The 21,351-nt window shown below is 39.3% G+C and overlaps 21 non-coding genes across 21 annotated transcripts; all 21 read right to left on the reverse strand.

The window, feature by feature from the left end:
• Window positions 1–772: 772 nt before the first annotated feature.
• On the reverse strand, window positions 773–988 carry LOC118945843. Its single transcript, XR_005041001.1, has one exon. It is a non-coding gene; the product is annotated as a small nucleolar RNA U3 (small nucleolar RNA).
• A 787-nt stretch (window positions 989–1,775) lies between these two features.
• LOC118945944 lies at window positions 1,776–1,991 on the reverse strand. The gene has a single exon (XR_005041097.1). It is a non-coding gene; the product is annotated as a small nucleolar RNA U3 (small nucleolar RNA).
• A 787-nt stretch (window positions 1,992–2,778) lies between these two features.
• LOC118945945 lies at window positions 2,779–2,994 on the reverse strand. Its single transcript, XR_005041098.1, has one exon. It is a non-coding gene; the product is annotated as a small nucleolar RNA U3 (small nucleolar RNA).
• Window positions 2,995–3,781: 787 nt separating this feature from the next.
• On the reverse strand, window positions 3,782–3,997 carry LOC118945946. Its single transcript, XR_005041099.1, has one exon. It is a non-coding gene; the product is annotated as a small nucleolar RNA U3 (small nucleolar RNA).
• Window positions 3,998–4,784: 787 nt separating this feature from the next.
• Window positions 4,785–5,000, reverse strand: LOC118945914. The gene has a single exon (XR_005041067.1). It is a non-coding gene; the product is annotated as a small nucleolar RNA U3 (small nucleolar RNA).
• Window positions 5,001–5,787: 787 nt separating this feature from the next.
• LOC118945840 lies at window positions 5,788–6,003 on the reverse strand. Its single transcript, XR_005040998.1, has one exon. It is a non-coding gene; the product is annotated as a small nucleolar RNA U3 (small nucleolar RNA).
• Window positions 6,004–6,790: 787 nt separating this feature from the next.
• Window positions 6,791–7,006, reverse strand: LOC118945844. Its single transcript, XR_005041002.1, has one exon. It is a non-coding gene; the product is annotated as a small nucleolar RNA U3 (small nucleolar RNA).
• A 787-nt stretch (window positions 7,007–7,793) lies between these two features.
• Window positions 7,794–8,009, reverse strand: LOC118945845. Its single transcript, XR_005041003.1, has one exon. It is a non-coding gene; the product is annotated as a small nucleolar RNA U3 (small nucleolar RNA).
• Window positions 8,010–8,796: 787 nt separating this feature from the next.
• Window positions 8,797–9,012, reverse strand: LOC118945947. Its single transcript, XR_005041100.1, has one exon. It is a non-coding gene; the product is annotated as a small nucleolar RNA U3 (small nucleolar RNA).
• Window positions 9,013–9,799: 787 nt separating this feature from the next.
• LOC118945948 lies at window positions 9,800–10,015 on the reverse strand. Its single transcript, XR_005041101.1, has one exon. It is a non-coding gene; the product is annotated as a small nucleolar RNA U3 (small nucleolar RNA).
• A 787-nt stretch (window positions 10,016–10,802) lies between these two features.
• On the reverse strand, window positions 10,803–11,018 carry LOC118945925. Its single transcript, XR_005041078.1, has one exon. It is a non-coding gene; the product is annotated as a small nucleolar RNA U3 (small nucleolar RNA).
• A 787-nt stretch (window positions 11,019–11,805) lies between these two features.
• LOC118945949 lies at window positions 11,806–12,021 on the reverse strand. The gene has a single exon (XR_005041102.1). It is a non-coding gene; the product is annotated as a small nucleolar RNA U3 (small nucleolar RNA).
• A 787-nt stretch (window positions 12,022–12,808) lies between these two features.
• Window positions 12,809–13,024, reverse strand: LOC118945846. The gene has a single exon (XR_005041004.1). It is a non-coding gene; the product is annotated as a small nucleolar RNA U3 (small nucleolar RNA).
• Window positions 13,025–13,811: 787 nt separating this feature from the next.
• LOC118945847 lies at window positions 13,812–14,027 on the reverse strand. The gene has a single exon (XR_005041005.1). It is a non-coding gene; the product is annotated as a small nucleolar RNA U3 (small nucleolar RNA).
• Window positions 14,028–14,814: 787 nt separating this feature from the next.
• LOC118945849 lies at window positions 14,815–15,030 on the reverse strand. Its single transcript, XR_005041007.1, has one exon. It is a non-coding gene; the product is annotated as a small nucleolar RNA U3 (small nucleolar RNA).
• Window positions 15,031–15,817: 787 nt separating this feature from the next.
• Window positions 15,818–16,033, reverse strand: LOC118945932. The gene has a single exon (XR_005041085.1). It is a non-coding gene; the product is annotated as a small nucleolar RNA U3 (small nucleolar RNA).
• A 787-nt stretch (window positions 16,034–16,820) lies between these two features.
• Window positions 16,821–17,036, reverse strand: LOC118945950. Its single transcript, XR_005041103.1, has one exon. It is a non-coding gene; the product is annotated as a small nucleolar RNA U3 (small nucleolar RNA).
• A 787-nt stretch (window positions 17,037–17,823) lies between these two features.
• LOC118945951 lies at window positions 17,824–18,039 on the reverse strand. Its single transcript, XR_005041104.1, has one exon. It is a non-coding gene; the product is annotated as a small nucleolar RNA U3 (small nucleolar RNA).
• Window positions 18,040–18,826: 787 nt separating this feature from the next.
• On the reverse strand, window positions 18,827–19,042 carry LOC118945952. The gene has a single exon (XR_005041105.1). It is a non-coding gene; the product is annotated as a small nucleolar RNA U3 (small nucleolar RNA).
• Window positions 19,043–19,829: 787 nt separating this feature from the next.
• LOC118945850 lies at window positions 19,830–20,045 on the reverse strand. The gene has a single exon (XR_005041008.1). It is a non-coding gene; the product is annotated as a small nucleolar RNA U3 (small nucleolar RNA).
• A 787-nt stretch (window positions 20,046–20,832) lies between these two features.
• On the reverse strand, window positions 20,833–21,048 carry LOC118945851. The gene has a single exon (XR_005041009.1). It is a non-coding gene; the product is annotated as a small nucleolar RNA U3 (small nucleolar RNA).
• Window positions 21,049–21,351: the final 303 nt, after the last annotated feature.

Genomic DNA, 21,351 nt, shown 5'->3' on the forward strand with positions numbered 1-21,351 from the left:
GTGATCAAGGTGGAGCATCTTGAAAAGAGCATTTGCACCACCGGTTTGTGTTGCATTCTCAGCATCAACAGTTGTTGCAATCAAATTATGTTAATTATGGAGAATTGCTAGGTTTCTCAATTGAGAAAAATGGTCAGCGATGCTGGTTGCCAACAGGTAAAATATGACCTAATGTTGATGGACAGCCATCCATATTTCAAAGCCGGTTATTTGTGTTGAATTCTACCCCCTTTTAAACATTGTGTGTTTTAGCTATAGACGTATGGGTTGTACCATCAGATTCGTCTCTGTCTTCTGCATCCAGTGTTACCAAGAGTTAGTCTGTGTGATTAACGGGGGCTGAGATAGAGCTGTGTTTGTGAGACAAAGACGGATTCCGAAGGTGCCCAGGCCCGGGTCTTTTTTTTACAGAAACATCTGTAGAGTCAGAAAGGTTTGAATTACAAACTACTAAAAGCTATCTATGAAAAGCTGAGACTCTATCGAACATGCACATGTAACATGTTTTGCTCTATGACGCTCACAAGCTACCAAAAAGTTGTTAGAAAGTACAAGGTTCTTCTACGTATGAAGGTCAAAGGTTGTCCTGAAAGGAAAATTTTAAAACTCCTCATTTTGAAGCAAAATATAAGGGCTGGACATGGAGATCAACGAAAGCCAGAAAACTGAAAAGATTATTGCTGGGGTCTCAGGACTGATTCAAGAGGTTTTATTTTACTAACGATAAGGATTTGGGAGACATTTCAGTAGCTTTTATTGTACATGGTTATCATCCACTCAGAACATATTCCCTTCATCCAAGTTCATTGAAGAACAAGGAACAGTCATCAAAGGTGGAAGAAAAATGAGCAATGTCATTTCTAACCACCAGATTCATGCTCTGAACGGGAATATCTTGAATCGTCATCATGGATAGCGAGATCTACCACTTTAGACACACATTTCTCAAGTAACGCACTATAGAAATGATCCCTGAAAGTATAGTTTTGGTGCATAAGTTGTTGTGATCAAGGTGGAGCATCTTGAAAAGAGCATTTGCACCACCGGTTTGTGTTGCATTCTCAGCATCAACAGTTGTTGCAATCAAATTATGTTAATTATGGAGAATTGCTAGGTTTCTCAATTGAGAAAAATGGTCAGCGATGCTGGTTGCCAACAGGTAAAATATGACCTAATGTTGATGGACAGCCATCCATATTTCAAAGCCGGTTATTTGTGTTGAATTCTACCCCCTTTTAAACATTGTGTGTTTTAGCTATAGACGTATGGGTTGTACCATCAGATTCGTCTCTGTCTTCTGCATCCAGTGTTACCAAGAGTTAGTCTGTGTGATTAACGGGGGCTGAGATAGAGCTGTGTTTGTGAGACAAAGACGGATTCCGAAGGTGCCCAGGCCCGGGTCTTTTTTTTACAGAAACATCTGTAGAGTCAGAAAGGTTTGAATTACAAACTACTAAAAGCTATCTATGAAAAGCTGAGACTCTATCGAACATGCACATGTAACATGTTTTGCTCTATGACGCTCACAAGCTACCAAAAAGTTGTTAGAAAGTACAAGGTTCTTCTACGTATGAAGGTCAAAGGTTGTCCTGAAAGGAAAATTTTAAAACTCCTCATTTTGAAGCAAAATATAAGGGCTGGACATGGAGATCAACGAAAGCCAGAAAACTGAAAAGATTATTGCTGGGGTCTCAGGACTGATTCAAGAGGTTTTATTTTACTAACGATAAGGATTTGGGAGACATTTCAGTAGCTTTTATTGTACATGGTTATCATCCACTCAGAACATATTCCCTTCATCCAAGTTCATTGAAGAACAAGGAACAGTCATCAAAGGTGGAAGAAAAATGAGCAATGTCATTTCTAACCACCAGATTCATGCTCTGAACGGGAATATCTTGAATCGTCATCATGGATAGCGAGATCTACCACTTTAGACACACATTTCTCAAGTAACGCACTATAGAAATGATCCCTGAAAGTATAGTCTTGGTGCATAAGTTGTTGTGATCAAGGTGGAGCATCTTGAAAAGAGCATTTGCACCACCGGTTTGTGTTGCATTCTCAGCATCAACAGTTGTTGCAATCAAATTATGTTAATTATGGAGAATTGCTAGGTTTCTCAATTGAGAAAAATGGTCAGCGATGCTGGTTGCCAACAGGTAAAATATGACCTAATGTTGATGGACAGCCATCCATATTTCAAAGCCGGTTATTTGTGTTGAATTCTACCCCCTTTTAAACATTGTGTGTTTTAGCTATAGACGTATGGGTTGTACCATCAGATTCGTCTCTGTCTTCTGCATCCAGTGTTACCAAGAGTTAGTCTGTGTGATTAACGGGGGCTGAGATAGAGCTGTGTTTGTGAGACAAAGACGGATTCCGAAGGTGCCCAGGCCCGGGTCTTTTTTTTAAAGAAACATCTGTAGAGTCAGAAAGGTTTGAATTACAAACTACTAAAAGCTATCTATGAAAAGCTGAGACTCTATCGAACATGCACATGTAACATGTTTTGCTCTATGACGCTCACAAGCTACCAAAAAGTTGTTAGAAAGTACAAGGTTCTTCTACGTATGAAGGTCAAAGGTTGTCCTGAAAGGAAAATTTTAAAACTCCTCATTTTGAAGCAAAATATAAGGGCTGGACATGGAGATCAACGAAAGCCAGAAAACTGAAAAGATTATTGCTGGGGTCTCAGGACTGATTCAAGAGGTTTTATTTTACTAACGATAAGGATTTGGGAGACATTTCAGTAGCTTTTATTGTACATGGTTATCATCCACTCAGAACATATTCCCTTCATCCAAGTTCATTGAAGAACAAGGAACAGTCATCAAAGGTGGAAGAAAAATGAGCAATGTCATTTCTAACCACCAGATTCATGCTCTGAACGGGAATATCTTGAATCGTCATCATGGATAGCGAGATCTACCACTTTAGACACACATTTCTCAAGTAACGCACTATAGAAATGATCCCTGAAAGTATAGTCTTGGTGCATAAGTTGTTGTGATCAAGGTGGAGCATCTTGAAAAGAGCATTTGCACCAGCGGTTTGTGTTGCATTCTCAGCATCAACAGTTGTTGCAATCAAATTATGTTAATTATGGAGAATTGCTAGGTTTCTCAATTGAGAAAAATGGTCAGCGATGCTGGTTGCCAACAGGTAAAATATGACCTAATGTTGATGGACAGCCATCCATATTTCAAAGCCGGTTATTTGTGTTGAATTCTACCCCCTTTTAAACATTGTGTGTTTTAGCTATAGACGTATGGGTTGTACCATCAGATTCGTCTCTGTCTTCTGCATCCAGTGGTACCAAGAGTTAGTCTGTGTGATTAACGGGGGCTGAGATAGAGCTGTGTTTGTGAGACAAAGACGGATTCCGAAGGTGCCCAGGCCCGGGTCTTTTTTTTACAGAAACATCTGTAGAGTCAGAAAGGTTTGAATTACAAACTACTAAAAGCTATCTATGAAAAGCTGAGACTCTATCGAACATGCACATGTAACATGTTTTGCTCTATGACGCTCACAAGCTACCAAAAAGTTGTTAGAAAGTACAAGGTTCTTCTACGTATGAAGGTCAAAGGTTGTCCTGAAAGGAAAATTTTAAAACTCCTCATTTTGAAGCAAAATATAAGGGCTGGACATGGAGATCAACGAAAGCCAGAAAACTGAAAAGATTATTGCTGGGGTCTCAGGACTGATTCAAGAGGTTTTATTTTACTAACGATAAGGATTTGGGAGACATTTCAGTAGCTTTTATTGTACATGGTTATCATCCACTCAGAACATATTCCCTTCATCCAAGTTCATTGAAGAACAAGGAACAGTCATCAAAGGTGGAAGAAAAATGAGCAATGTCATTTCTAACCACCAGATTCATGCTCTGAACGGGAATATCTTGAATCGTCATCATGGATAGCGAGATCTACCACTTTAGACACACATTTCTCAAGTAACGCACTATAGAAATGATCCCTGAAAGTATAGTCTTGGTGCATAAGTTGTTGTGATCAAGGTGGAGCATCTTGAAAAGAGCATTTGCACCAGCGGTTTGTGTTGCATTCTCAGCATCAACAGTTGTTGCAATCAAATTATGTTAATTATGGAGAATTGCTAGGTTTCTCAATTGAGAAAAATGGTCAGCGATGCTGGTTGCCAACAGGTAAAATATGACCTAATGTTGATGGACAGCCATCCATATTTCAAAGCCGGTTATTTGTGTTGAATTCTACCCCCTTTTAAACATTGTGTGTTTTAGCTATAGACGTATGGGTTGTACCATCAGATTCGTCTCTGTCTTCTGCATCCAGTGGTACCAAGAGTTAGTCTGTGTGATTAACGGGGGCTGAGATAGAGCTGTGTTTGTGAGACAAAGACGGATTCCGAAGGTGCCCAGGCCCGGGTCTTTTTTTTAAAGAAACATCTGTAGAGTCAGAAAGGTTTGAATTACAAATTACTAAAAGCTATCTATGAAAAGCTGAGACTCTATCGAACATGCACATGTAACATGTTTTGCTCTATGACGCTCACATGCTACCAAAAAGTTGTTAGAAAGTACAAGGTTCTTCTACGTATGAAGGTCAAAGGTTGTCCTGAAAGGAACATTTTAAAACTCCTCATTTTGAAGCAAAATATAAGGGCTGGACATGGAGATCAACGAAAGCCAGAAAACTGAAAAGATTATTGCTGGGGTCTCAGGACTGATTCAAGAGGTTTTATTTTACTAACGATAAGGATTTGGGAGACATTTCAGTAGCTTTTATTGTACATGGTTATCATCCACTCAGAACATATTCCCTTCATCCACGTTCATTGAAGAACAAGGAACAGTCATCAAAGGTGGAAGAAAAATGAGCAATGTCATTTCTAACCACCAGATTCATGCTCTGAACGGGAATATCTTGAATCGTCATCATGGATAGCGAGATCTACCACTTTAGACACACATTTCTCAAGTAACGCACTATAGAAATGATCCCTGAAAGTATAGTCTTGGTGCATAAGTTGTTGTGATCAAGGTGGAGCATCTTGAAAAGAGCATTTGCACCAGCGGTTTGTGTTGCATTCTCAGCATCAACAGTTGTTGCAATCAAATTATGTTAATTATGGAGAATTGCTAGGTTTCTCAATTGAGAAAAATGGTCAGCGATGCTGGTTGCCAACAGGTAAAATATGACCTAATGTTGATGGACAGCCATCCATATTTCAAAGCCGGTTATTTGTGTTGAATTCTACCCCCTTTTAAACATTGTGTGTTTTAGCTATAGACGTATGGGTTGTACCATCAGATTTGTCTCTGTCTTCTGCATCCAGTGGTACCAAGAGTTAGTCTGTGTGATTAACGGGGTCTGAGATAGAGCTGTGTTTGTGAGACAAAGACGGATTCCGAAGGTGCCCAGGCCCGGGTCTTTTTTTTAAAGAAACATCTGTAGAGTCAGAAAGGTTTGAATTACAAATTACTAAAAGCTATCTATGAAAAGCTGAGACTCTATCGAACATGCACATGTAACATGTTTTGCTCTATGACGCTCACATGCTACCAAAAAGTTGTTAGAAAGTACAAGGTTCTTCTACGTATGAAGGTCAAAGGTTGTCCTGAAAGGAAAATTTTAAAACTCCTCATTTTGAAGCAAAATATAAGGGCTGGACATGGAGATCAACGAAAGCCAGAAAACTGAAAAGATTATTGCTGGGGTCTCAGGACTGATTCAAGAGGTTTTATTTTACTAACGATAAGGATTTGGGAGACATTTCAGTAGCTTTTATTGTACATGGTTATCATCCACTCAGAACATATTCCCTTCATCCACGTTCATTGAAGAACAAGGAACAGTCATCAAAGGTGGAAGAAAAATGAGCAAGGTCATTTCTAACCACCAGATTCATGCTCTGAACGGGAATATCTTGAATCGTCATCATGGATAGCGAGATCTACCACTTTAGACACACATTTCTCAAGTAACGCACTATAGAAATGATCCCTGAAAGTATAGTTTTGGTGCATAAGTTGTTGTGATCAAGGTGGAGCATCTTGAAAAGAGCATTTGCACCACCGGTTTGTGTTGCATTCTCAGCATCAACAGTTGTTGCAATCAAATTATGTTAATTATGGAGAATTGCTAGGTTTCTCAATTGAGAAAAATGATCAGCGATGCTGGTTGCCAACAGGTAAAATATGACCTAATGTTGATGGACAGCCATCCATATTTCAAAGCCGGTTATTTGTGTTGAATTCTACCCCCTTTTAAACATTGTGTGTTTTAGCTATAGACGTATGGGTTGTACCATCAGATTCGTCTCTGTCTTCTGCATCCAGTGTTACCAAGAGTTAGTCTGTGTGATTAACGGGGGCTGAGATAGAGCTGTGTTTGTGAGACAAAGACGGATTCCGAAGGTGCCCAGGCCCGGGTCTTTTTTTTACAGAAACATCTGTAGAGTCAGAAAGGTTTGAATTACAAACTACTAAAAGCTATCTATGAAAAGCTGAGACTCTATCGAACATGCACATGTAACATGTTTTGCTCTATGACGCTCACAAGCTACCAAAAAGTTGTTAGAAAGTACAAGGTTCTTCTACGTATGAAGGTCAAAGGTTGTCCTGAAAGGAAAATTTTAAAACTCCTCATTTTGAAGCAAAACATAAGGGCTGGACATGGAGATCAACGAAAGCCAGAAAACTGAAAAGATTATTGCTGGGGTCTCAGGACTGATTCAAGAGGTTTTATTTTACTAACGATAAGGATTTGGGAGACATTTCAGTAGCTTTTATTGTACATGGTTATCATCCACTCAGAACATATTCCCTTCATCCAAGTTCATTGAAGAACAAGGAACAGTCATCAAAGGTGGAAGAAAAATGAGCAATGTCATTTCTAACCACCAGATTCATGCTCTGAACGGGAATATCTTGAATCGTCATCATGGATAGCGAGATCTACCACTTTAGACACACATTTCTCAAGTAACGCACTATAGAAATGATCCCTGAAAGTATAGTTTTGGTGCATAAGTTGTTGTGATCAAGGTGGAGCATCTTGAAAAGAGCATTTGCACCACCGGTTTGTGTTGCATTCTCAGCATCAACAGTTGTTGCAATCAAATTATGTTAATTATGGAGAATTGCTAGGTTTCTCAATTGAGAAAAATGGTCAGCGATGCTGGTTGCCAACAGGTAAAATATGACCTAATGTTGATGGACAGCCATCCATATTTCAAAGCCGGTTATTTGTGTTGAATTCTACCCCCTTTTAAACATTGTGTGTTTTAGCTATAGACGTATGGGTTGTACCATCAGATTCGTCTCTGTCTTCTGCATCCAGTGTTACCAAGAGTTAGTCTGTGTGATTAACGGGGGCTGAGATAGAGCTGTGTTTGTGAGACAAAGACGGATTCCGAAGGTGCCCAGGCCCGGGTCTTTTTTTTACAGAAACATCTGTAGAGTCAGAAAGGTTTGAATTACAAACTACTAAAAGCTATCTATGAAAAGCTGAGACTCTATCGAACATGCACATGTAACATGTTTTGCTCTATGACGCTCACAAGCTACCAAAAAGTTGTTAGAAAGTACAAGGTTCTTCTACGTATGAAGGTCAAAGGTTGTCCTGAAAGGAAAATTTTAAAACTCCTCATTTTGAAGCAAAATATAAGGGCTGGACATGGAGATCAACGAAAGCCAGAAAACTGAAAAGATTATTGCTGGGGTCTCAGGACTGATTCAAGAGGTTTTATTTTACTAACGATAAGGATTTGGGAGACATTTCAGTAGCTTTTATTGTACATGGTTATCATCCACTCAGAACATATTCCCTTCATCCAAGTTCATTGAAGAACAAGGAACAGTCATCAAAGGTGGAAGAAAAATGAGCAATGTCATTTCTAACCACCAGATTCATGCTCTGAACGGGAATATCTTGAATCGTCATCATGGATAGCGAGATCTACCACTTTAGACACACATTTCTCAAGTAACGCACTATAGAAATGATCCCTGAAAGTATAGTTTTGGTGCATAAGTTGTTGTGATCAAGGTGGAGCATCTTGAAAAGAGCATTTGCACCACCGGTTTGTGTTGCATTCTCAGCATCAACAGTTGTTGCAATCAAATTATGTTAATTATGGAGAATTGCTAGGTTTCTCAATTGAGAAAAATGGTCAGCGATGCTGGTTGCCAACAGGTAAAATATGACCTAATGTTGATGGACAGCCATCCATATTTCAAAGCCGGTTATTTGTGTTGAATTCTACCCCCTTTTAAACATTGTGTGTTTTAGCTATAGACGTATGGGTTGTACCATCAGATTCGTCTCTGTCTTCTGCATCCAGTGTTACCAAGAGTTAGTCTGTGTGATTAACGGGGGCTGAGATAGAGCTGTGTTTGTGAGACAAAGACGGATTCCGAAGGTGCCCAGGCCCGGGTCTTTTTTTTACAGAAACATCTGTAGAGTCAGAAAGGTTTGAATTACAAACTACTAAAAGCTATCTATGAAAAGCTGAGACTCTATCGAACATGCACATGTAACATGTTTTGCTCTATGACGCTCACAAGCTACCAAAAAGTTGTTAGAAAGTACAAGGTTCTTCTACGTATGAAGGTCAAAGGTTGTCCTGAAAGGAAAATTTTAAAACTCCTCATTTTGAAGCAAAATATAAGGGCTGGACATGGAGATCAACGAAAGCCAGAAAACTGAAAAGATTATTGCTGGGGTCTCAGGACTGATTCAAGAGGTTTTATTTTACTAACGATAAGGATTTGGGAGACATTTCAGTAGCTTTTATTGTACATGGTTATCATCCACTCAGAACATATTCCCTTCATCCAAGTTCATTGAAGAACAAGGAACAGTCATCAAAGGTGGAAGAAAAATGAGCAATGTCATTTCTAACCACCAGATTCATGCTCTGAACGGGAATATCTTGAATCGTCATCATGGATAGCGAGATCTACCACTTTAGACACACATTTCTCAAGTAACGCACTATAGAAATGATCCCTGAAAGTATAGTCTTGGTGCATAAGTTGTTGTGATCAAGGTGGAGCATCTTGAAAAGAGCATTTGCACCACCGGTTTGTGTTGCATTCTCAGCATCAACAGTTGTTGCAATCAAATTATGTTAATTATGGAGAATTGCTAGGTTTCTCAATTGAGAAAAATGGTCAGCGATGCTGGTTGCCAACAGGTAAAATATGACCTAATGTTGATGGACAGCCATCCATATTTCAAAGCCGGTTATTTGTGTTGAATTCTACCCCCTTTTAAACATTGTGTGTTTTAGCTATAGACGTATGGGTTGTACCATCAGATTCGTCTCTGTCTTCTGCATCCAGTGTTACCAAGAGTTAGTCTGTGTGATTAACGGGGGCTGAGATAGAGCTGTGTTTGTGAGACAAAGACGGATTCCGAAGGTGCCCAGGCCCGGGTCTTTTTTTTAAAGAAACATCTGTAGAGTCAGAAAGGTTTGAATTACAAACTACTAAAAGCTATCTATGAAAAGCTGAGACTCTATCGAACATGCACATGTAACATGTTTTGCTCTATGACGCTCACAAGCTACCAAAAAGTTGTTAGAAAGTACAAGGTTCTTCTACGTATGAAGGTCAAAGGTTGTCCTGAAAGGAAAATTTTAAAACTCCTCATTTTGAAGCAAAATATAAGGGCTGGACATGGAGATCAACGAAAGCCAGAAAACTGAAAAGATTATTGCTGGGGTCTCAGGACTGATTCAAGAGGTTTTATTTTACTAACGATAAGGATTTGGGAGACATTTCAGTAGCTTTTATTGTACATGGTTATCATCCACTCAGAACATATTCCCTTCATCCAAGTTCATTGAAGAACAAGGAACAGTCATCAAAGGTGGAAGAAAAATGAGCAATGTCATTTCTAACCACCAGATTCATGCTCTGAACGGGAATATCTTGAATCGTCATCATGGATAGCGAGATCTACCACTTTAGACACACATTTCTCAAGTAACGCACTATAGAAATGATCCCTGAAAGTATAGTCTTGGTGCATAAGTTGTTGTGATCAAGGTGGAGCATCTTGAAAAGAGCATTTGCACCAGCGGTTTGTGTTGCATTCTCAGCATCAACAGTTGTTGCAATCAAATTATGTTAATTATGGAGAATTGCTAGGTTTCTCAATTGAGAAAAATGGTCAGCGATGCTGGTTGCCAACAGGTAAAATATGACCTAATGTTGATGGACAGCCATCCATATTTCAAAGCCGGTTATTTGTGTTGAATTCTACCCCCTTTTAAACATTGTGTGTTTTAGCTATAGACGTATGGGTTGTACCATCAGATTCGTCTCTGTCTTCTGCATCCAGTGGTACCAAGAGTTAGTCTGTGTGATTAACGGGGGCTGAGATAGAGCTGTGTTTGTGAGACAAAGACGGATTCCGAAGGTGCCCAGGCCCGGGTCTTTTTTTTACAGAAACATCTGTAGAGTCAGAAAGGTTTGAATTACAAACTACTAAAAGCTATCTATGAAAAGCTGAGACTCTATCGAACATGCACATGTAACATGTTTTGCTCTATGACGCTCACAAGCTACCAAAAAGTTGTTAGAAAGTACAAGGTTCTTCTACGTATGAAGGTCAAAGGTTGTCCTGAAAGGAAAATTTTAAAACTCCTCATTTTGAAGCAAAATATAAGGGCTGGACATGGAGATCAACGAAAGCCAGAAAACTGAAAAGATTATTGCTGGGGTCTCAGGACTGATTCAAGAGGTTTTATTTTACTAACGATAAGGATTTGGGAGACATTTCAGTAGCTTTTATTGTACATGGTTATCATCCACTCAGAACATATTCCCTTCATCCAAGTTCATTGAAGAACAAGGAACAGTCATCAAAGGTGGAAGAAAAATGAGCAATGTCATTTCTAACCACCAGATTCATGCTCTGAACGGGAATATCTTGAATCGTCATCATGGATAGCGAGATCTACCACTTTAGACACACATTTCTCAAGTAACGCACTACAGAAATGATCCCTGAAAGTATAGTCTTGGTGCATAAGTTGTTGTGATCAAGGTGGAGCATCTTGAAAAGAGCATTTGCACCAGCGGTTTGTGTTGCATTCTCAGCATCAACAGTTGTTGCAATCAAATTATGTTAATTATGGAGAATTGCTAGGTTTCTCAATTGAGAAAAATGGTCAGCGATGCTGGTTGCCAACAGGTAAAATATGACCTAATGTTGATGGACAGCCATCCATATTTCAAAGCCGGTTATTTGTGTTGAATTCTACCCCCTTTTAAACATTGTGTGTTTTAGCTATAGACGTATGGGTTGTACCATCAGATTCGTCTCTGTCTTCTGCATCCAGTGGTACCAAGAGTTAGTCTGTGTGATTAACGGGGGCTGAGATAGAGCTGTGTTTGTGAGACAAAGACGGATTCCGAAGGTGCCCAGGCCCGGGTCTTTTTTTTAAAGAAACATCTGTAGAGTCAGAAAGGTTTGAATTACAAATTACTAAAAGCTATCTATGAAAAGCCGAGACTCTATCGAACATGCACATGTAACATGTTTTGCTCTATGACGCTCACAAGCTACCAAAAAGTTGTTAGAAAGTACAAGGTTCTTCTACGTATGAAGGTCAAAGGTTGTCCTGAAAGGAAAATTTTAAAACTCCTCATTTTGAAGCAAAATATAAGGGCTGGACATGGAGATCAACGAAAGCCAGAAAACTGAAAAGATTATTGCTGGGGTCTCAGGACTGATTCAAGAGGTTTTATTTTACTAACGATAAGGATTTGGGAGACATTTCAGTAGCTTTTATTGTACATGGTTATCATCCACTCAGAACATATTCCCTTCATCCAAGTTCATTGAAGAACAAGGAACAGTCATCAAAGGTGGAAGAAAAATGAGCAATGTCATTTCTAACCACCAGATTCATGCTCTGAACGGGAATATCTTGAATCGTCATCATGGATAGCGAGATCTACCACTTTAGACACACATTTCTCAAGTAACGCACTATAGAAATGATCCCTGAAAGTATAGTCTTGGTGCATAAGTTGTTGTGATCAAGGTGGAGCATCTTGAAAAGAGCATTTGCACCAGCGGTTTGTGTTGCATTCTCAGCATCAACAGTTGTTGCAATCAAATTATGTTAATTATGGAGAATTGCTAGGTTTCTCAATTGAGAAAAATGGTCAGCGATGCTGGTTGCCAACAGGTAAAATATGACCTAATGTTGATGGACAGCCATCCATATTTCAAAGCCGGTTATTTGTGTTGAATTCTACCCCCTTTTAAACATTGTGTGTTTTAGCTATAGACGTATGGGTTGTACCATCAGATTCGTCTCTGTCTTCTGCATCCAGTGGTACCAAGAGTTAGTCTGTGTGATTAACGGGGGCTGAGATAGAGCTGTGTTTGTGAGACAAAGACGGATTCCGAAGGTGCCCAGGCCCGGGTCTTTTTTTTAAAGAAACATCTGTAGAGTCAGAAAGGTTTGAATTACAAATTACTAAAAGCTATCTATGAAAAGCTGAGACTCTATCGAACATGCACATGTAACATGTTTTGCTCTATGACGCTCACATGCTACCAAAAAGTTGTTAGAAAGTACAAGGTTCTTCTACGTATGAAGGTCAAAGGTTGTCCTGAAAGGAACATTTTAAAACTCCTCATTTTGAAGCAAAATATAAGGGCTGGACATGGAGATCAACGAAAGCCAGAAAACTGAAAAGATTATTGCTGGGGTCTCAGGACTGATTCAAGAGGTTTTATTTTACTAACGATAAGGATTTGGGAGACATTTCAGTAGCTTTTATTGTACATGGTTATCATCCACTCAGAACATATTCCCTTCATCCAAGTTCATTGAAGAACAAGGAACAGTCATCAAAGGTGGAAGAAAAATGAGCAATGTCATTTCTAACCACCAGATTCATGCTCTGAACGGGAATATCTTGAATCGTCATCATGGATAGCGAGATCTACCACTTTAGACACACATTTCTCAAGTAACGCACTATAGAAATGATCCCTGAAAGTATAGTTTTGGTGCATAAGTTGTTGTGATCAAGGTGGAGCATCTTGAAAAGAGCATTTGCACCAGCGGTTTGTGTTGCATTCTCAGCATCAACAGTTGTTGCAATCAAATTATGTTAATTATGGAGAATTGCTAGGTTTCTCAATTGAGAAAAATGGTCAGCGATGCTGGTTGCCAACAGGTAAAATATGACCTAATGTTGATGGACAGCCATCCATATTTCAAAGCCGGTTATTTGTGTTGAATTCTACCCCCTTTTAAACATTGTGTGTTTTAGCTATAGACGTATGGGTTGTACCATCAGATTCGTCTCTGTCTTCTGCATCCAGTGGTACCAAGAGTTAGTCTGTGTGATTAACGGGGGCTGAGATAGAGCTGTGTTTGTGAGACAAAGACGGATTCCGAAGGTGCCCAGGCCCGGGTCTTTTTTTTACAGAAACATCTGTAGAGTCAGAAAGGTTTGAATTACAAACTACTAAAAGCTATCTATGAAAAGCTGAGACTCTATCGAACATGCACATGTAACATGTTTTGCTCTATGACGCTCACAAGCTACCAAAAAGTTGTTAGAAAGTACAAGGTTCTTCTACGTATGAAGGTCAAAGGTTGTCCTGAAAGGAAAATTTTAAAACTCCTCATTTTGAAGCAAAATATAAGGGCTGGACATGGAGATCAACGAAAGCCAGAAAACTGAAAAGATTATTGCTGGGGTCTCAGGACTGATTCAAGAGGTTTTATTTTACTAACGATAAGGATTTGGGAGACATTTCAGTAGCTTTTATTGTACATGGTTATCATCCACTCAGAACATATTCCCTTCATCCAAGTTCATTGAAGAACAAGGAACAGTCATCAAAGGTGGAAGAAAAATGAGCAATGTCATTTCTAACCACCAGATTCATGCTCTGAACGGGAATATCTTGAATCGTCATCATGGATAGCGAGATCTACCACTTTAGACACACATTTCTCAAGTAACGCACTATAGAAATGATCCCTGAAAGTATAGTTTTGGTGCATAAGTTGTTGTGATCAAGGTGGAGCATCTTGAAAAGAGCATTTGCACCACCGGTTTGTGTTGCATTCTCAGCATCAACAGTTGTTGCAATCAAATTATGTTAATTATGGAGAATTGCTAGGTTTCTCAATTGAGAAAAATGGTCAGCGATGCTGGTTGCCAACAGGTAAAATATGACCTAATGTTGATGGACAGCCATCCATATTTCAAAGCCGGTTATTTGTGTTGAATTCTACCCCCTTTTAAACATTGTGTGTTTTAGCTATAGACGTATGGGTTGTACCATCAGATTCGTCTCTGTCTTCTGCATCCAGTGGTACCAAGAGTTAGTCTGTGTGATTAACGGGGGCTGAGATAGAGCTGTGTTTGTGAGACAAAGACGGATTCCGAAGGTGCCCAGGCCCGGGTCTTTTTTTTACAGAAACATCTGTAGAGTCAGAAAGGTTTGAATTACAAACTACTAAAAGCTATCTATGAAAAGCTGAGACTCTATCGAACATGCACATGTAACATGTTTTGCTCTATGACGCTCACAAGCTACCAAAAAGTTGTTAGAAAGTACAAGGTTCTTCTACGTATGAAGGTCAAAGGTTGTCCTGAAAGGAAAATTTTAAAACTCCTCATTTTGAAGCAAAATATAAGGGCTGGACATGGAGATCAACGAAAGCCAGAAAACTGAAAAGATTATTGCTGGGGTCTCAGGACTGATTCAAGAGGTTTTATTTTACTAACGATAAGGATTTGGGAGACATTTCAGTAGCTTTTATTGTACATGGTTATCATCCACTCAGAACATATTCCCTTCATCCAAGTTCATTGAAGAACAAGGAACAGTCATCAAAGGTGGAAGAAAAATGAGCAATGTCATTTCTAACCACCAGATTCATGCTCTGAACGGGAATATCTTGAATCGTCATCATGGATAGCGAGATCTACCACTTTAGACACACATTTCTCAAGTAACGCACTATAGAAATGATCCCTGAAAGTATAGTTTTGGTGCATAAGTTGTTGTGATCAAGGTGGAGCATCTTGAAAAGAGCATTTGCACCACCGGTTTGTGTTGCATTCTCAGCATCAACAGTTGTTGCAATCAAATTATGTTAATTATGGAGAATTGCTAGGTTTCTCAATTGAGAAAAATGGTCAGCGATGCTGGTTGCCAACAGGTAAAATATGACCTAATGTTGATGGACAGCCATCCATATTTCAAAGCCGGTTATTTGTGTTGAATTCTACCCCCTTTTAAACATTGTGTGTTTTAGCTATAGACGTATGGGTTGTACCATCAGATTCGTCTCTGTCTTCTGCATCCAGTGTTACCAAGAGTTAGTCTGTGTGATTAACGGGGGCTGAGATAGAGCTGTGTTTGTGAGACAAAGACGGATTCCGAAGGTGCCCAGGCCCGGGTCTTTTTTTTACAGAAACATCTGTAGAGTCAGAAAGGTTTGAATTACAAACTACTAAAAGCTATCTATGAAAAGCTGAGACTCTATCGAACATGCACATGTAACATGTTTTGCTCTATGACGCTCACAAGCTACCAAAAAGTTGTTAGAAAGTACAAGGTTCTTCTACGTATGAAGGTCAAAGGTTGTCCTGAAAGGAAAATTTTAAAACTCCTCATTTTGAAGCAAAATTTAAGGGCTGGACATGGAGATCAACGAAAGCCAGAAAACTGAAAAGATTATTGCTGGGGTCTCAGGACTGATTCAAGAGGTTTTATTTTACTAACGATAAGGATTTGGGAGACATTTCAGTAGCTTTTATTGTACATGGTTATCATCCACTCAGAACATATTCCCTTCATCCAAGTTCATTGAAGAACAAGGAACAGTCATCAAAGGTGGAAGAAAAATGAGCAATGTCATTTCTAACCACCAGATTCATGCTCTGAACGGGAATATCTTGAATCGTCATCATGGATAGCGAGATCTACCACTTTAGACACACATTTCTCAAGTAACGCACTACAGAAATGATCCCTGAAAGTATAGTCTTGGTGCATAAGTTGTTGTGATCAAGGTGGAGCATCTTGAAAAGAGCATTTGCACCAGCGGTTTGTGTTGCATTCTCAGCATCAACAGTTGTTGCAATCAAATTATGTTAATTATGGAGAATTGCTAGGTTTCTCAATTGAGAAAAATGGTCAGCGATGCTGGTTGCCAACAGGTAAAATATGACCTAATGTTGATGGACAGCCATCCATATTTCAAAGCCGGTTATTTGTGTTGAATTCTACCCCCTTTTAAACATTGTGTGTTTTAGCTATAGACGTATGGGTTGTACCATCAGATTCGTCTCTGTCTTCTGCATCCAGTGGTACCAAGAGTTAGTCTGTGTGATTAACGGGGGCTGAGATAGAGCTGTGTTTGTGAGACAAAGACGGATTCCGAAGGTGCCCAGGCCCGGGTCTTTTTTTTAAAGAAACATCTGTAGAGTCAGAAAGGTTTGAATTACAAATTACTAAAAGCTATCTATGAAAAGCTGAGACTCTATCGAACATGCACATGTAACATGTTTTGCTCTATGACGCTCACAAGCTACCAAAAAGTTGTTAGAAAGTACAAGGTTCTTCTACGTATGAAGGTCAAAGGTTGTCCTGAAAGGAAAATTTTAAAACTCCTCATTTTGAAGCAAAATATAAGGGCTGGACATGGAGATCAACGAAAGCCAGAAAACTGAAAAGATTATTGCTGGGGTCTCAGGACTGATTCAAGAGGTTTTATTTTACTAACGATAAGGATTTGGGAGACATTTCAGTAGCTTTTATTGTACATGGTTATCATCCACTCAGAACATATTCCCTTCATCCAAGTTCATTGAAGAACAAGGAACAGTCATCAAAGGTGGAAGAAAAATGAGCAATGTCATTTCTAACCACCAGATTCATGCTCTGAACGGGAATATCTTGAATCGTCATCATGGATAGCGAGATCTACCACTTTAGACACACATTTCTCAAGTAACGCACTATAGAAATGATCCCTGAAAGTATAGTCTTGGTGCATAAGTTGTTGTGATCAAGGTGGAGCATCTTGAAAAGAGCATTTGCACCAGCGGTTTGTGTTGCATTCTCAGCATCAACAGTTGTTGCAATCAAATTATGTTAATTATGGAGAATTGCTAGGTTTCTCAATTGAGAAAAATGGTCAGCGATGCTGGTTGCCAACAGGTAAAATATGACCTAATGTTGATGGACAGCCATCCATATTTCAAAGCCGGTTATTTGTGTTGAATTCTACCCCCTTTTAAACATTGTGTGTTTTAGCTATAGACGTATGGGTTGTACCATCAGATTCGTCTCTGTCTTCTGCATCCAGTGGTACCAAGAGTTAGTCTGTGTGATTAACGGGGGCTGAGATAGAGCTGTGTTTGTGAGACAAAGACGGATTCCGAAGGTGCCCAGGCCCGGGTCTTTTTTTTAAAGAAACATCTGTAGAGTCAGAAAGGTTTGAATTACAAATTACTAAAAGCTATCTATGAAAAGCTGAGACTCTATCGAACATGCACATGTAACATGTTTTGCTCTATGACGCTCACAAGCTACCAAAAAGTTGTTAGAAAGTACAAGGTTCTTCTACGTATGAAGGTCAAAGGTTGTCCTGAAAGGAAAATTTTAAAACTCCTCATTTTGAAGCAAAATATAAGGGCTGGACATGGAGATCAACGAAAGCCAGAAAACTGAAAAGATTATTGCTGGGGTCTCAGGACTGATTCAAGAGGTTTTATTTTACTAACGATAAGGATTTGGGAGACATTTCAGTAGCTTTTATTGTACATGGTTATCATCCACTCAGAACATATTCCCTTCATCCAAGTTCATTGAAGAACAAGGAACAGTCATCAAAGGTGGAAGAAAAATGAGCAATGTCATTTCTAACCACCAGATTCATGCTCTGAACGGGAATATCTTGAATCGTCATCATGGATAGCGAGATCTACCACTTTAGACACACATTTCTCAAGTAACGCACTATAGAAATGATCCCTGAAAGTATAGTCTTGGTGCATAAGTTGTTGTGATCAAGGTGGAGCATCTTGAAAAGAGCATTTGCACCAGCGGTTTGTGTTGCATTCTCAGCATCAACAGTTGTTGCAATCAAATTATGTTAATTATGGAGAATTGCTAGGTTTCTCAATTGAGAAAAATGGTCAGCGATGCTGGTTGCCAACAGGTAAAATATGACCTAATGTTGATGGACAGCCATCCATATTTCAAAGCCGGTTATTTGTGTTGAATTCTACCCCCTTTTAAACATTGTGTGTTTTAGCTATAGACGTATGGGTTGTACCATCAGATTCGTCTCTGTCTTCTGCATCCAGTGGTACCAAGAGTTAGTCTGTGTGATTAACGGGGGCTGAGATAGAGCTGTGTTTGTGAGACAAAGACGGATTCCGAAGGTGCCCAGGCCCGGGTCTTTTTTTTAAAGAAACATCTGTAGAGTCAGAAAGGTTTGAATTACAAATTACTAAAAGCTATCTATGAAAAGCTGAGACTCTATCGAACATGCACATGTAACATGTTTTGCTCTATGACGCTCACATGCTACCAAAAAGTTGTTAGAAAGTACAAGGTTCTTCTACGTATGAAGGTCAAAGGTTGTCCTGAAAGGAACATTTTAAAACTCCTCATTTTGAAGCAAAATATAAGGGCTGGACATGGAGATCAACGAAAGCCAGAAAACTGAAAAGATTATTGCTGGGGTCTCAGGACTGATTCAAGAGGTTTTATTTTACTAACGATAAGGATTTGGGAGACATTTCAGTAGCTTTTATTGTACATGGTTATCATCCACTCAGAACATATTCCCTTCATCCAAGTTCATTGAAGAACAAGGAACAGTCATCAAAGGTGGAAGAAAAATGAGCAATGTCATTTCTAACCACCAGATTCATGCTCTGAACGGGAATATCTTGAATCGTCATCATGGATAGCGAGATCTACCACTTTAGACACACATTTCTCAAGTAACGCACTATAGAAATGATCCCTGAAAGTATAGTCTTGGTGCATAAGTTGTTGTGATCAAGGTGGAGCATCTTGAAAAGAGCATTTGCACCAGCGGTTTGTGTTGCATTCTCAGCATCAACAGTTGTTGCAATCAAATTATGTTAATTATGGAGAATTGCTAGGTTTCTCAATTGAGAAAAATGGTCAGCGATGCTGGTTGCCAACAGGTAAAATATGACCTAATGTTGATGGACAGCCATCCATATTTCAAAGCCGGTTATTTGTGTTGAATTCTACCCCCTTTTAAACATTGTGTGTTTTAGCTATAGACGTATGGGTTGTACCATCAGATTCGTCTCTGTCTTCTGCATCCAGTGGTACCAAGAGTTAGTCTGTGTGATTAACGGGGGCTGAGATAGAGCTGTGTTTGTGAGACAAAGACGGATTCCGAAGGTGCCCAGGCCCGGGTCTTTTTTTTAAAGAAACATCTGTAGAGTCAGAAAGGTTTGAATTACAAATTACTAAAAGCTATCTATGAAAAGCTGAGACTCTATCGAACATGCACATGTAACATGTTTTGCTCTATGACGCTCACATGCTACCAAAAAGTTGTTAGAAAGTACAAGGTTCTTCTACGTATGAAGGTCAAAGGTTGTCCTGAAAGGAACATTTTAAAACTCCTCATTTTGAAGCAAAATATAAGGGCTGGACATGGAGATCAACGAAAGCCAGAAAACTGAAAAGATTATTGCTGGGGTCTCAGGACTGATTCAAGAGGTTTTATTTTACTAACGATAAGGATTTGGGAGACATTTCAGTAGCTTTTATTGTACATGGTTATCATCCACTCAGAACATATTCCCTTCATCCAAGTTCATTGAAGAACAAGGAACAGTCATCAAAGGTGGAAGAAAAATGAGCAATGTCATTTCTAACCACCAGATTCATGCTCTGAACGGGAATATCTTGAATCGTCATCATGGATAGCGAGATCTACCACTTTAGACACACATTTCTCAAGTAACGCACTATAGAAATGATCCCTGAAAGTATAGTTTTGGTGCATAAGTTGTTGTGATCAAGGTGGAGCATCTTGAAAAGAGCATTTGCACCAGCGGTTTGTGTTGCATTCTCAGCATCAACAGTTGTTGCAATCAAATTATGTTAATTATGGAGAATTGCTAGGTTTCTCAATTGAGAAAAATGGTCAGCGATGCTGGTTGCCAACAGGTAAAATATGACCTAATGTTGATGGACAGCCATCCATATTTCAAAGCCGGTTATTTGTGTTGAATTCTACCCCCTTTTAAACATTGTGTGTTTTAGCTATAGACGTATGGGTTGTACCATCAGATTCGTCTCTGTCTTCTGCATCCAGTGGTACCAAGAGTTAGTCTGTGTGATTAACGGGGGCTGAGATAGAGCTGTGTTTGTGAGACAAAGACGGATTCCGAAGGTGCCCAGGCCCGGGTCTTTTTTTTACAGAAACATCTGTAGAGTCAGAAAGGTTTGAATTACAAACTACTAAAAGCTATCTATGAAAAGCTGAGACTCTATCGAACATGCACATGTAACATGTTTTGCTCTATGACGCTCACAAGCTACCAAAAAGTTGTTAGAAAGTACAAGGTTCTTCTACGTATGAAGGTCAAAGGTTGTCCTGAAAGGAAAATTTTAAAACTCCTCATTTTGAAGCAAAATATAAGGGCTGGACATGGAGATCAACGAAAGCCAGAAAACTGAAAAGATTATTGCTGGGGTCTCAGGACTGATTCAAGAGGTTTTATTTTACTAACGATAAGGATTTGGGAGACATTTCAGTAGCTTTTATTGTACATGGTTATCATCCACTCAGAACATATTCCCTTCATCCAAGTTCATTGAAGAACAAGGAACAGTCATCAAAGGTGGAAGAAAAATGAGCAATGTCATTTCTAACCACCAGATTCATGCTCTGAACGGGAATATCTTGAATCGTCATCATGGATAGCGAGATCTACCACTTTAGACACACATTTCTCAAGTAACGCACTATAGAAATGATCCCTGAAAGTATAGTTTTGGTGCATAAGTTGTTGTGATCAAGGTGGAGCATCTTGAAAAGAGCATTTGCACCACCGGTTTGTGTTGCATTCTCAGCATCAACAGTTGTTGCAATCAAATTATGTTAATTATGGAGAATTGCTAGGTTTCTCAATTGAGAAAAATGGTCAGCGATGCTGGTTGCCAACAGGTAAAATATGACCTAATGTTGATGGACAGCCATCCATATTTCAAAGCCGGTTATTTGTGTTGAATTCTACCCCCTTTTAAACATTGTGTGTTTTAGCTATAGACGTATGGGTTGTACCATCAGATTCGTCTC

This window comes from Oncorhynchus mykiss, chromosome 30, assembly GCF_013265735.2.
Source record: "Oncorhynchus mykiss isolate Arlee chromosome 30, USDA_OmykA_1.1, whole genome shotgun sequence".
Classification (NCBI taxonomy): domain Eukaryota; kingdom Metazoa; phylum Chordata; class Actinopteri; order Salmoniformes; family Salmonidae; genus Oncorhynchus; species Oncorhynchus mykiss.